The sequence below is a fragment of the Aethalodelphis obliquidens genome, unplaced genomic scaffold, assembly GCF_003676395.1.
Source record: "Aethalodelphis obliquidens isolate GAN/ISIS:26980383/991018 unplaced genomic scaffold, ASM367639v1 scaffold7, whole genome shotgun sequence".
Taxonomy (NCBI): Eukaryota; Metazoa; Chordata; class Mammalia; order Artiodactyla; family Delphinidae; genus Aethalodelphis; species Aethalodelphis obliquidens.
In genome coordinates this window covers 62,350,731-62,364,224 of record NW_020837951.1, presented here as the reverse complement: position 1 = coordinate 62,364,224, position 13,494 = coordinate 62,350,731, and the positions used below count along the sequence as shown (strand labels likewise).

The window sequence follows — 13,494 nt, the reverse complement described above, 5'->3', positions numbered from 1 at the left end:
ATTTACAGGCAAATGTTCTATTTTGCAGCTTTCTGAAAATATCCATTTAAAAACTTAAACCAGTTTCCCTCTGAAGTCTTGTATATTTTATAAACTGTGTTTCCCCTTAAATAGTTGGTGAATATTGTAGAAATACAAATACGTTTTTTAAGACAAACCAAATTTACAAGTCTGCTAAAGAAAAACAGACCTTTAATTCAGGATATTAAAATAAATTCTTTAAATATTTTAATTGGGCTTCTGAGTATCCTTTGATGTATACTTTAATATTAGACTTATGTATTGAAAAAGGGAGCAATTTTCCTCCCCAGAGAATATTCCTGGGACTCAGGGAATTGAGAATATCAGAAAGAAAATCTTAAATGGCACAGAATAGAAATGAGTATGTTTTTCCTGGCACCGTGTATTTCTGCACCCTTCCTCCACTTTTTGTTTGTTTGTTTGTTTTTTAGTTGGATCATCTGTCTGAGAATGGACATTGATGCGCTAAAAGTTACTTTCTAGAAAGTTAGATTAGCCCCGCCCCCAAGCATCCTCATTAAAGTGCTTCTCATCACTTTAATGAGCTACCAGAGAGCAATTCGCATTAAAAAAAAAAAAAAAAAAAGTCCTCAAAACTAGAAATAGAGGCTACCGGTTCCCGCAGGTTACCAGATTCAGCAAATAAAAATACAGGCTGCCCAGGTAAATCCGAATTTCAGATAAACAAAGAATTTTTTAGTGTATATCCTAAACGTTGCATGGGACAGACTTATCCAAATTAATGCTTCTTTTTTATTTGACCTTGACATTTAAGGGGGCTTTTCTCCAGCAACCGTGCGGAACCCACTCCCCACATCCCCAGCCGAGCGCCCGCGGAGCTAGTTTAAACCCCGGGGCCTGCCGGCTGGGCCGCGCCCCCTGATTGGCCGAGGCGCGCCAGCCGCCCCGCCGGCCGAAGGCGTCACGCAGCCCTGGCAGCCCGGGCCCAGCCGCCGCAGCCGCCTCCGCGGCAGCCCCGGTCGGCGCAAGTGCGGCGCGCGCAGGGGGAGGGGGCGCGGCGGAGCGCGAGGCTGGCGTCGGGCCGCCGGCGGCCGGGAAGGATTAAGTTTCTCGGTCGAGTGGGAGCGTCAGTGCGCGTTCCTCCCGAAGCTCCTCGCCGGGACGTTACTTCAGGACAGAAGAGAGCGAGCGTGGGCGAGGCGAGGCTCCCAGTGTCCCCGGCGACCCCAGCTCTCCAACCCTCCGTTCCTTTCGCGTTCCCGCCGGCGGCGGCCGCCGCGAGCAGGGTAAGCAGCGCCGGGGCCCGGGCCAGGAGGCCGGAGCGCGCCCCCGTGCCCTGCGCGCGCACCGCCCGGGGCTCGGCTCGCGGGGCGGGCGGGCGGCCCACCCTGCGCGGCCCGGCGCTACCGGGAAGCAGCTGCTCCTCTGATTGTTGAAAATGATGGGGTCTGGAAGTTTCCTTTGCGACTCGCCGGGTCCCCAAGCGGTCGTTCCGGTTCTTTCAGCCACTTCTCCCCTCCTTTTTGCTCTTGTTGATTCTAAGAGGTTGAAAAGTTTCGTCTTTTTGTTCGCCAGGAGGGGCATAGTAAGGGTGCTGAGGAGGCGGACCCCGGGCCTGGCACGCGGGCCGGGCGCAGCGGGGCGCGGGAGCCTGTTGCTGTCTGCTGCGGTGGCCGCGCCCCGGGTCGGACGCCCACTCTATCGTTACGCGGGGGTGGGGAGACGCGCCCCCAGACTGGCGCCTCTCGCCTCGGCTGCGGGACACCCAGAGCGCGCGGCTCACTGGTATCCGCCCCCACTTTTCATCCCTCTCCCAGACGCCAGTGCCCTTTCGTCAGCTGTCCGCGTTGGTGGGAGTGTTTTGCTCCCGCCTCCCCTTTTATCCCCCCACCCCGCGGCGATGGGGCGCCTTTGTCCGCAGTTTCGCAGCCCCGGGATGCCGGATGTTTGTAGGGAAGCGCTGTTCCGAAGTTGTGTGTGTGTGTGTGTGTGTGTGTGTGTTTCAGCGGTGGTGATGGTGTAAATTCTTGCTGCGTTCTTTTGCAGAGGCACAAAGCCTGGGCTATTCTTTCCTGCCGATCGCGTGGAAATTCATGCTGGGACTGCGGAGAGGGGGAGGGGCCGGGAGAGGGCGGGAGGGGCCGCTGCTGCTCTGTGTCCAGGGGCGAGTAGGGGCCGGTGGGAAGTCTCCGTCCATCTCAGCAGCTGGGGCTGCCGAGGTTGCTCTGCTGGGGCGGAATCCGGGTTTGGACGCTGCGGGTCTTGGGCGGAGTGGGTGCGGGTGGCGGCTAGTGTTTCAGAGGTGTCATCAGATAAGAGGACCTTGACTTCACCAACCTAGAAGGAAGACTCTCCAAATTCTTTTGGTGTCGAGAGGGGAATAATCTGAAAAGTGGCCAGACTCTTGTCATCCAGCCTTGTTGGACAGCTGTGGCGTAAACATCCCGTTTGTGTTTCCGTAGGCATTCCTCATTTAGGTTGCCTTTAACAGAATAAGTAACACCTAATCTGAAACATTTATGAAGTGATGGAGTGGGTTTCAGGGTTACATGTTGCATTTGGGTATAGGGAACTACAATGAACTTTTTGTAGGAGTCGCATCATCTAAATTTGTAAAATATATGCTTTAGCCCCGGTAGAATTTAGGTAAATAACTGCATTTAAAACCCAACAAAACTTGGAAGTTTCTTGGCTTGAATTCTAATGCAGTGCACCTGTGCCTTTGCCTGAGGGAGGAGCTGAGAGGGTTTAGAGGGTGGTGGGAATAGTCTTGTCTGGTATGCCCAGATTTCCTGCTTGCTGATGGGCTAGTTTACAGATGGGCCAAGTTTATCTAGACTGGACTTTATCCCCCACTGCCCCCTCACTCCCCCCTCCCACCTCAGAGTTCACATTAGGGTCCTTAAAAGCAGAGGTCTGTAAACTTAAGGGCCAAGGGCCAAATCTGTCTGCTGCAGCCTGTTTTTTTCTCTAAGGTTTAAGAGCTAGGGATGGTTTGTACATTTTTTAATGATTGAAAAACAAAATCAAAAGAATAATATTGCATGACATGTGAAAAATATATGAAGATCAAATGTCAGTGCACATAGTTTTATTGGTGCACAGCCACTCTCATTCTTATTGTCTGTGATTCTTTCTTGCTGTTTGTGGCTGCTTTCGCAGCAGCAGTGGCAGATTGGAGTAGTTGCATAGTTGAGACAGAGATGGAGAGCCTTCAAAGTGAAAAATTTACTGTCTTACTCTACAGAAATAGCTGCCAATCAAGACTAGGCTTCAAAAGTATTGCTTACATACTCCCTCATGTAATGAGCATATTGTTTAATTTCACTGCCTTTTAGGCCCTGTTTCTGGTGTTCTGTGAATTGGCAGACTGTTCCCCAGTAGGCAGACAAATTAATGTGCTGGATTTCTCATTTCCATGTTTCACTCTCAAAAAGTTTTCTTAACCTTTTGGGATCTTTTTAAGAATCTAGGCTGAAGTGGAGTTTGTGATTAGCAGAAATTATATATTTAGCTATTTTAAGTTCAATATATAGCTGTATCTCAGGGTGCTCTGCAGTGAGTTCTGGTGACTTCTAGCTGCTCTGTTACCTGAGCAGCTTTGAGAATTATAGTTCTGCTTATTTAGCTAGACAGAGGCAGGGGTTAGGGGTTGTCATAAGTTCCTTTCCACAGGCAGGTTGTCACTTAGGCAGAGCTAGTTTGGGGAGCCCCTTGACTCTTCATCACTCGTCTTGCCTACGTCATTTGCAAAAACAAACAAAACAATTGATGAAGTTTGTCTCAACACATTGCTACTAGATTGCTCAGATGCATACCATAATTCTTACTTGTGTTCCCTCCTTTTCCTTGGCTCCTTTCAGTATTTCTTTTCCCCTCTCTTGTTTCTGGTTTCCTTTCTCCATTTAACACACTCCTTCATTTCATCACGTGAGCCCCCTGACTGTTGTTGCTAGGGGACAGATGTATGTCAGTTTTTATTGTACTCCAAATTCCTATCATATATACAATGCCCTGTTTGGCGGCTGAAGTTCTCTTTGCATCTCAGATACTTTTTTTTGTATATCTTTATTGGAGTATAATTGCTTTACAATGTTGTGTTAGTTTCTACTGTATAAAAAAGTAAGTCAGCTATGAGTATACATATATCCCCATATCCCCTCTTGAGCCTCCCTCCCACTCTCCCTATCCCACCCCTCTAGTTTATCACAAAGCATCGAGCAGATCTCCCCGTGTTTTGCAGCTGCTTCTCACTAGCTATCTATTTTATTTTTGGTAGTGTATGTATGTCAGTGCTGCTCTCTCACTTCATCCCAGCTTCCCCTTCCCCTGCTGTGTCAAGTTCTTTCTTTACATCTGCGTCTTTATTGCTGCCCTGCCACTAGGTTCATCAGTACCGTTTTTTTAAGATTCCATATATGTGCGTTAGCATACGATATTTGTTTTTCTCTTTCTGACTTACTTCACTCTGTATGACAGACTCTAGGTCCATCCACCTAACCACAGATAACTCAATTTCATTCCTTTTTATGGCTGAGTAACATTCCATTGTGTATATGTGCCACATCTTTATCCATTCATCTGTCGATGGACATTTAGGTTGCTTCCATGTCCTGGCTATTGTAAACAGTGTTGCAGTGAACACTGGGGTATGTGTATCTTTTTGAATTATGTTTTTCTCCAGGTATATGCCCAGTAGTGGGATTGCTGGGTCGTATGGTAGTTCTGTTTTTAGTTTTTTAAGGAACCTCCATACCGTTCTCCATAGTGGCTGTATCAGTTTACATTGCCACCAACAGTGCAAGAGGGTTCCCTTTTCTCCACACCCTCTCCAGCATTTATTGTTTGTAGATTTTCTGATGATGGCCATTCTGACTGGTGTGAGGTGATACCTCATTGTAGTTTTGATTTGCATTTCTCTAATGATTAGTGATGTTGAGCATCCTTTCATGTGTTTGTTGGAAATCTGTATATCCTCCTTGGAGAAATGTCTGTTTAGGTCTTCTGCCCATTTTTCGATTGGGTTGTTTGTTTTTTTGATACTGAGCTCCATGAGCTGCTTGTATATTTTGGAGATTAATTCTTTGTCAGTTGCTTCGTTTGCAGATATTTTCTCCCATTCTGAGGGTTGTCTTTTCATCTTGTTTATGGTTTCCTTTGCTGTGCAAAAGCTTTGAAGTTTCATTAGGTCCCAATTGTTTATTTTTGTTTTTATTTCCAGTTCTCTAGGAGGTGGGTCAAAAAGGATCTTGCTGTGATTGATGTCATAGAGTGTTCTGCCTATTTTTTCCTCTAAGAGTTTTATAGTGTCTGGCCTTACATTTAGATCTTTAATCCATTTTGAGTTTATTTTTGTGTGTGGTGTTAGGGAGTGTTCTAATTTCATTCTTTTACATGTAGCTGTCCAGTTTTCCCAGCAGCACTTACTGAAGAGGCTGTCTTTTCTCCATTGTGTATTCTTGCCTCTTTTGTCAAAGGTAAGGTGACCATATGTGTGCAGGTTTATCTCTGGGCTTTCTGTCCCATTCCATTGATCTATGTTTCTCTTTTTGTGCCAGTACCATACTGTCTTGATTATTACGGTAGCTTTGTAGCATAGTCTGAAGTCAGGGAGCCTCGTTCCTTCAGCTCTGTTTTTCTTTCTCAAGATTGCTTTGGCTATCAGTGTCTTAGTGTTTCCATACAAATTGTAAGTTTTTTTTGTTCTAGTTCTGTGAAAAATGCCATTGGTAATTTGATAGGGATTGCACTGAATCTGTAGATTGCTTTGGGTAATATAGTCATTTTCACAATGTTGGTTCTTCCAGTCCAAGAACATGATATATCTTTCCATCTGTTTGTATTGTCCTTGATTTCTTTCATCAGTGTCTTACAGTTTTCTGCATACAGGTCTTTTGTCTCCTTAGGTAGGTTTATTCCTAGGTATTTTATTCTTTTTGTTGCAGTGGTAAATGGGAGTGTTTCCTTGATTTCTCTTTCATATTTTTCATCATTAGTGTATAGGAGTGCAAGAGATTTCTGTGCATTAATTTTGTATCTTGCTACTTTACAAATTCATTGATTAACTGTAGTAGTTTTCTGGTGGCATCTTTAGGATTTTCTTGGTGTAGTTCATTTATCTTTTAAATATATATATATGATGAGGGAGTAGAGACTCTCCCCAGAGTTTACTGTATCTGTGCAAGGCTTGGTGCTTGGAGACATTGATGGAAATCCTTGAAATGTAATTTTGCATTGATCAGGCCTTTAGCCTTTAGCTGATGTGGTGGAGAGGCTCTGCTTTACAAACAAAGAAATGGACCCATTTCAGATTAAGGGATTTAGAAGCTGGGGAGTAACAGTTGCCTGGAAGATACTGTCCTGAGTTAAGAGCAGATTAATAGACTTGATTCAGGTTGAGTTGCAGGTGGGTTCCCTTTTGTATGTTTATAATACGCACAAAGTACTCTGTGCTTTTCACAAAATATCTTCGGGCAGGGTTGACGTCTTGGGTTGGAAATGTCCCTATATATGCTAGAGCAAATGACACATCTATCAGCAAAAGCTTCTATGATTCAGAGTAAAGAAGCAAACAACTTCCTGTAGAATTCAGGACTGCTTGATGGTGCATGTGAATGATGATAATATCACCAGTTATATTTCCCAAACAGTTACATGTGCTCTTAAAACACGTTTGGCCTAAAGTAGGAATTCATTTGATATTGTTACATTGTTACATACATTATCAACCCCATATTTATAACAAGAAAGGTATTATTTTTTCTTGTAAATTAGTTTCCTGCTTAAAAGAGCATCACTATAAATACAGTTGGGAAATGATGTTTAATATGATAAAGTTAATGTACTATAATTAAATAATTATAGTGGGGTTCCACATGGGTGAATAAGAATAAGGAGATGAACTATTTCTAGATAGAGAAAACTGATACCATTGCCTTCCTGTGAAACACTTGCCAAGAAGATCTGAGGTAGTTATTCATTGAGTAGATGGTAATAGATGGATTAGGAGGTATGTTGAATTGGGTTAGGCACTGGGGAGAACACCAAATAAATACTGTTGGAAGCTTACTGTCTTAGTTGGAAAAATAGACACACAGAGGAAAGAACAAAAAGGTTTTACATGTAGTAAAAGTTACAGTGATTAAAGAAGTTAGACATCAACATTGGGTTCCTTGCTGGCAACTTGTAGATGGATTAAGGGCCTACCCCAGTGACCTCATTTAACCTTATTTACCTCTTTAAAGACCCTCTCTCCAAATATAGTCATATTCTGAGGTATTGGGGGTTAGGACTTCAACATATGACTTTGGGGAGGAAACAATTCATAAATTCTTACAGAGACTGTAAGGCTCTCACAGACTGTAGGTTGTAAACTGGTGAGACCTTGAAGAATTGGACTGGCTTCAGGGTAAGGGAGGGAGGTCCTGTAGGAGGCTATTGTGGTGGTATACCTAAGCTGTATTGTGGTAATTTGATGTTTGGAAAGAAAGGGAAACTACTATGTGAGGAAAAAGTTATTTTATCTTTGGCCTGAGGCCACTTGTTTTCTTTCTTCTGGTGTTCACTGGAAAATTGGCCCTTCCTTTTTGTAGACAGAGCATTCGTTTTCTTTTTAAGCATTTCATAAAAGCATCAATTTTCTTAAAATATTTCTTCTATCTCTCACAAAATGAGTAAAACATTAAATTCGCAAAGATGAAATATTAGTGTTGTAAACATCTCATGATGGTTTTGGAGTGTGATTAAAACAGTAAAATTTATAATTTAAATTATATTGACCTAAAAACTGTGTGTATATCCTATGCATGTTTTATGGTCAGATATTTGGCATAGTCTTTTTTCCCCAGAAATATCTTCCCCTTTTTGGAAAAATATAATTTAAAAAGTAATTCATATCCTATATATCATAAAGTAACAAAAAACTTTTTGAAGCGTTGAAATTATATTTGTTAGAGCAGTGTTAAAGCAGTTCTTCCAAATTTGGACAGCTGAGTTTTAAAAAAAAAAAGGTAAAACAAGGCTTAAATTCTTGCTTTTTTCTTCTTGCCTGTGGTGGTTAAATTTGTTTGGTCGAGGGAATTCTTGTCTTTATCCTCCTGTTGGCTTTATTTAGATCTGCAAAATCAACATTCATTGTTATTTTCTTGTAAACCACTCTACCTCCGGATCTAGGGTGCCATAACTAAATGCAGGAGGGGAAAGTGAAAGAGAAAACACTTGTAAGAAAGGAAAAGACAGAAACATCAGCTACTGGACAACAAAAACTCAAGGAAAAACCTATTTAGTTTGTGTTGATGATTTAATGTTGATAGTATGAATACCTTTTGGGATACTTTTTTTTTTGGGGGGGGGGGGGTACGTGGGCCTCTCACTGTTGTGGCCTCTCCCGTTGCAGTGCACAGGCTCCGGACGCGCAGGCTCAGCGGCCATGGCTCACGGGCCCAGCCGCTCCGCGGCATGTGGGATCTTCCCGGACCGGGGCACGAACCTGTGTCCCCTGCATCGGCAGGCGGACTCTCAACCACTGCGCCACGAGGGAAGCCCCTGGGATACTTTTCATTTACTCTATTGCTTATGTTTTAAAACTATAGTTATAGTAAAATACATAAGGTAATTCTTTCTTGTAGTAACTTTTTTTGATGATAAAAAAGCACGTTTAAAAAATATGAACATGAGCTTCCCTGGTGGTGCGGTGGTTGAGAGTCCGCCTGCCGATGCAGGGGACACGGGTTCATGCCCCGGTCCGGGAAGATCCCACATGCCGCGGAGCGGCTGGGCCCGTGAGCCATGGCTGTTGAGCCTGCACGTCCGGAGCCTGTGCTCTGCAACGGGAGAGGCCACAACAGTGACAGGCCCACGTACCGCAAAACAAAACAAAATACATACATATATATATATATATATATATATATACACATATACACACACACAACATAAACAACTGCAAAGAAACAGAAAAACTTAGCTGCAATTCTGTCACCTAGGTACTATCCCTCCCCAAAGAAAACAAGTATTTTGTGAAACGAGAATGCTTAACTTATTTTGATATACAAATGAACAAGTACAGCCATTGGTCAGTAGTTTTCAGTAATTGCCCTTTCTCTCAGTGAGGATAAAATGATTTGAGATTATTAAACGTCCATATGTTTGAACTGACATTAATTGCACCTGTTTGAACCAATGTCTCTTGACTCTTTGAGGAGGTATAATATGCCTAACTACCATATGGCACACAGGACACCAGTGGAGAATGCATTTGTAATTCTTGATCTGGGCTTAAAAATTAAATGTTCCATAGACCTATAGTTAATTTTGCAATAACTTTACATTATGTATTGATAATTAGGTGGTCCCTAGCATGCCTTGCTTCAGGGAACACGCTGAAGAAAATGGTCATGGGAGTCTGTTATCCTGTGCTTATAAGACATCACTACACTAACAAAACTGTGATGACAGAACCATAAATATTAAAGATTATTTTACAGTTTAAAAGATCTTCTCTGATCTATACAAGGTATGCCCAGCTTCTCTCATATTTTGCTAAGCACCCCTCCCAAACAGGTCCTGTTTGTCTAAGGCATTACTGGATAAAGTTAAAGAAGGTTTAGACCAGATGTTCCCACTTTCTTCCCCCAGTCTTGCAAGAGTATTTCATTTTAATAAGTCAGGCATGAAGTCTGCCTCTGGGCAACATTTATTTCCTGCTGTAGCACTGGAGGGGCCTCAACTATAGGATTCAGTGGAGTTTTGCCTGACACCCTCTCCCTCCTTTCTACCACATTCACGGTTTTCCTGGGACTAGTGAATGTAGTCATCCTGTTCCGGTTGAGAAAAGTACAGCACTGGAATGTCTCTTTATACTATAAACTTTGCAGAATGTACATATATACATATATCTATCTATATTAATAGCCCCCGGGCCTGGATTATTGCCCCCTAGGCAGTGCTATTAAGTTCAGTGAACATCTGTTGGGTGCTAAACTCTGGACCTTTAGGCTTCCCCCTTCTCTCAGGGAGGGGAGAGGGCTTGTTTAAGTATTTTACTGATGTATAATTTATAGTTCACATATGATGAACTGCACATATTGAAAGTGTACAGTTTGTTGAATTTGGACCCTTGTGAAACCAGCCTCGCAGTCAAGACAGTGCACATATCCATCCCCCGCAGATTTTCCTCACGCCCCTTTGTAATCCTTTCTTGCCTCTCCTACTTCCCTATCTCAAAGTAACCACTGATCTGCTTTTTGTCACTATAGTTTGCATTCTCTAGAGCTTTAAATAAATGGAATCATACAGTGTGTTCTTTTTGTCTGACTGCTTCACCGTGTATTTTAGGATTCATCCTTGTTGCCTGTACTCGTGGTTTATTACTGTTTATTACTGAGAAATAGTTCATTTTATGGATATACCATTCAGAGTTTTTGAAATAGTTTTAGAATTCTCCTATACTTCATCCATTGCCTTGTAGTGTACTTGTGCTTGGATTCAACTATGTTGTGTCAGACTCTTGTATTTGACAGTTTTATTCAGTCTTCTTAAATTCATGCCCCTTTTGGATCAACATAAAATTTAAGTACCCTTATTTAATGTTTACATGAAGTTCAAAAATATGTAAATCATATTTTATTAAAAAAAACCCTGGCAATTGTAAAATAGGGAGATTTAAATTTTTCAAATTTTTGAAAATATCAGGTGATTAATTTTTTTAAAGTCACGTGAGCGTTGAGGTTTTCCACAAGCTTTTGTATACTACCTTGTGAAGTCAGTTTCAATATTGAGCCCAAAACTGTATTTCCAGATTGCTTGCCTAATTCTCCTGACCCACGTGCATATTTTTGGTAGTTCTTATAATTTTTGGTAGATTTATTGGTCACTTCTTATGACAACTTTATGTGACAGTCCTATAGTGATTTGGATAACAAAGGAGTAATTTGGCACCTGAATTATACACATAATTGCCATTCATTATATGTTACACCTAAGATCATCAGACATACCAAGAATTGGAGAAAGGATGGTCATTATATTATGAAAACATGTTATTCTTACTGGGGTCATTCAGGTTTTTCAGGCCATTTTTAACATTTTTGTGTTTGTCTCTACTCTCTGATCACTTGATTGAAATTGAGTGGCTAAACAATAAAAAAAACACAAACCCCAAAGCAGCAACACCATTTAAAGCAGATGTGCTGTCTGGATTATTACAAAAGTAAAAGTTGGTTTATAATCTTAATTTTAACAGTCCTTTGAGTACCATAGTAAAATACAGTTAATGCATGTAGTTAAATAGTAGATGTGTTAATTAAGAAGCAAATAGTCATGTTTATTGAAAGAGAATGAGACCTTTTAAATTGTTTTCAGAGGCGAAGTACCAAGTGGTCAAGATGGCCTTAGTGAGTCCTATAGACTTACATAGGGTGACTAAATAGTGTAGCCTATTAAAGTTATCTCTGAATTAGTAATTAGGAGATTGAATTGGTCCATGCTTATTTATCTTACGTGGGTAAGGTTTGTGTTTGGGTAGATTCATATTAATTCAGACTTCTTTAAATAATTTTCCCTTCTCTGAGCAACTTGGAATCTTGCCAGCACGATATAAGTTGTTATGTCTTTGGCTGACTTTCCTCATTGTATTCTCAGGAGTGTACACTACCACTGCTTGATGAGCTTATCAGCTGATTTAGACAGTGACACCTCTTTGCTTTCAGAGGGATACAGAGTTCTCTCTAATGAGTCTTTAGTACAGATTATGAAAAACACTACTTTTATTACTGTGAAGAAATTTTAATTTCTTCTTGAACGTTTGCATATTCAGTTAATGGAAGATCCAGAGGTGAATTTGTTTTGGTTTAGTGGGAGGTAAATAAGAGAGCATCATGGCTGATTTATATTTTTTAGATGTATTCTCCTCCGTGTATGTAGATATTATTTCATCGTGGAGCTTGCTGGAGTATTTTTGATTCCACTGGAATTAAAAAAAAATTTTTATATGGCTCTTTAACTTTTAAAGTAATATTTTTCTACAGTGTCATTTTATTATTATCCTATTATAAGGTCAGCTTTTTTCTTTGTTTTTTTAAAATATCTTTATTGGAGTATAATTGCTTTACAATGTTGTGTTAGTTTCTGCTATATAACAAAGTGAATCAGCTATACATATACATATATCCCCATATCGCCTCCCTCTTGCGTCTCCCTCCCACCCTCCCTATCCCACCCCTCTAGGTAGACACAAAGCACTGAGCTGATCTCCCAGTGCTATGCGGCTGCTTCCCACTAGCTATCTATTTTACATTTGGTAGTGTGTGTGTGTATATATATATATATACCAATGCCACTCTCTCACTTCGTCCCAGCTTACCCTTCGCCCTCCCCGTGTCCTCAAGTCCATTCTCTACATCTGTGTCTTTATTCCTGTCCTGTCCCTAGGTTCTTCAGAACCTTTTTTTTTTTAGATTCCATATATATTTGTTAGCATACGGTATTTGTTTTCCTCTTTCTGACTTACTTCACTCTGTATGACAGACTCTAGGTCCATCCACCTCACTACAAATAACTCAATTTCGTTTCTTTTTAAGGCTGAGTAATATTCCATTGTATATATATGCCACATCTTTATCCATTCATCTGTCGATGGACATTTAGGTTGCTTCCATGTCCTGGTTATTGTAAATAGTGCTGCAGTGAACATTGTGGTTTATGACTCTTTTTGAATTATGGTTTTCTCAGGGTATATGCCCAGTAGTGGGATTGCTGGGTCGTATGGTAGTTCTGTTTTTAGTTTTTTAAGGAACCTCCATACTGTTCTCCATAGTGGCTGTATCAATTTACATTCCCACCAACAGTGCAAGAGGGTTCCCTTTTCTCCACACCCTCTCCAGCATTTATTGTGTGTAGATTTTTTGATGATGGCCATTCTGACTGATGTGAGGTGATACCTCATTGTAGTTTTGATTTACATTTCTCTAATGATTAGTGATGTTGAGCACCCTTTCATGTGTTTGTTGGAAATCTGTATATCTTCTTTAGACAAATGTCTGTTTATGTCTTCTGCCCATTTTTGGATTGGGTTGTTTATTTTTTTGATATTGAGCTACATGAGCTGCTTGTATATTTGGGGGATTAATCCTTTGTCAGTTGCTCCATTTGCAAATATTTTCTCCCATTCTGAGGGTTGTCTTTTCATCTTGTTTATGGTTTCCTTTGCTGTGCAACAGCTTTTAAGTTTCATTAGGTCCCAAATGTTTATTTTTGTTTTTATTTCCAGTTCTCTAGGAGGTGGGTCAAAAAGGATCTTGCTGTGATTGATGTCATAGAGTGTTCTGCCTCTGTTTTTCTCTAAGAGTTTTATAGTGTCTGGCCTTACATTTAAGTCTTTAATCTATTTTGAGTTTATTTTTGTGTATGGTGTTAGGGAGTATTCTAATTTCATTCTATTACATGTAGCTGCCCAGTTTTCCCAGCAGCACTTATTGAAGAGGCTGTCTTTTCTCCATTGTATGTACTTGCCTC

General features: G+C 41.2%; 1 protein-coding gene across 5 annotated transcripts in view; it reads left to right on the top strand.

Moving 5' to 3' along the window:
- Positions 1–828: 828 nt before the first annotated feature.
- Positions 829–13,494, top strand: part of MPDZ (multiple PDZ domain crumbs cell polarity complex component) — a 166,856-nt gene continuing 154,190 nt past the window's right edge. For 2 of the 5 annotated variants that reach the window (XM_027105867.1, XM_027105862.1), the window contains exon 1: positions 830–1,268. The gene's annotated coding sequence lies outside the window, so the exon portion shown is untranslated. Of the gene's footprint in view, positions 1,269–13,494 lie in introns of all 5 variants that reach the window. The other 3 variants (XM_027105865.1, XM_027105864.1, XM_027105869.1) reach the window with 2 other exon arrangements.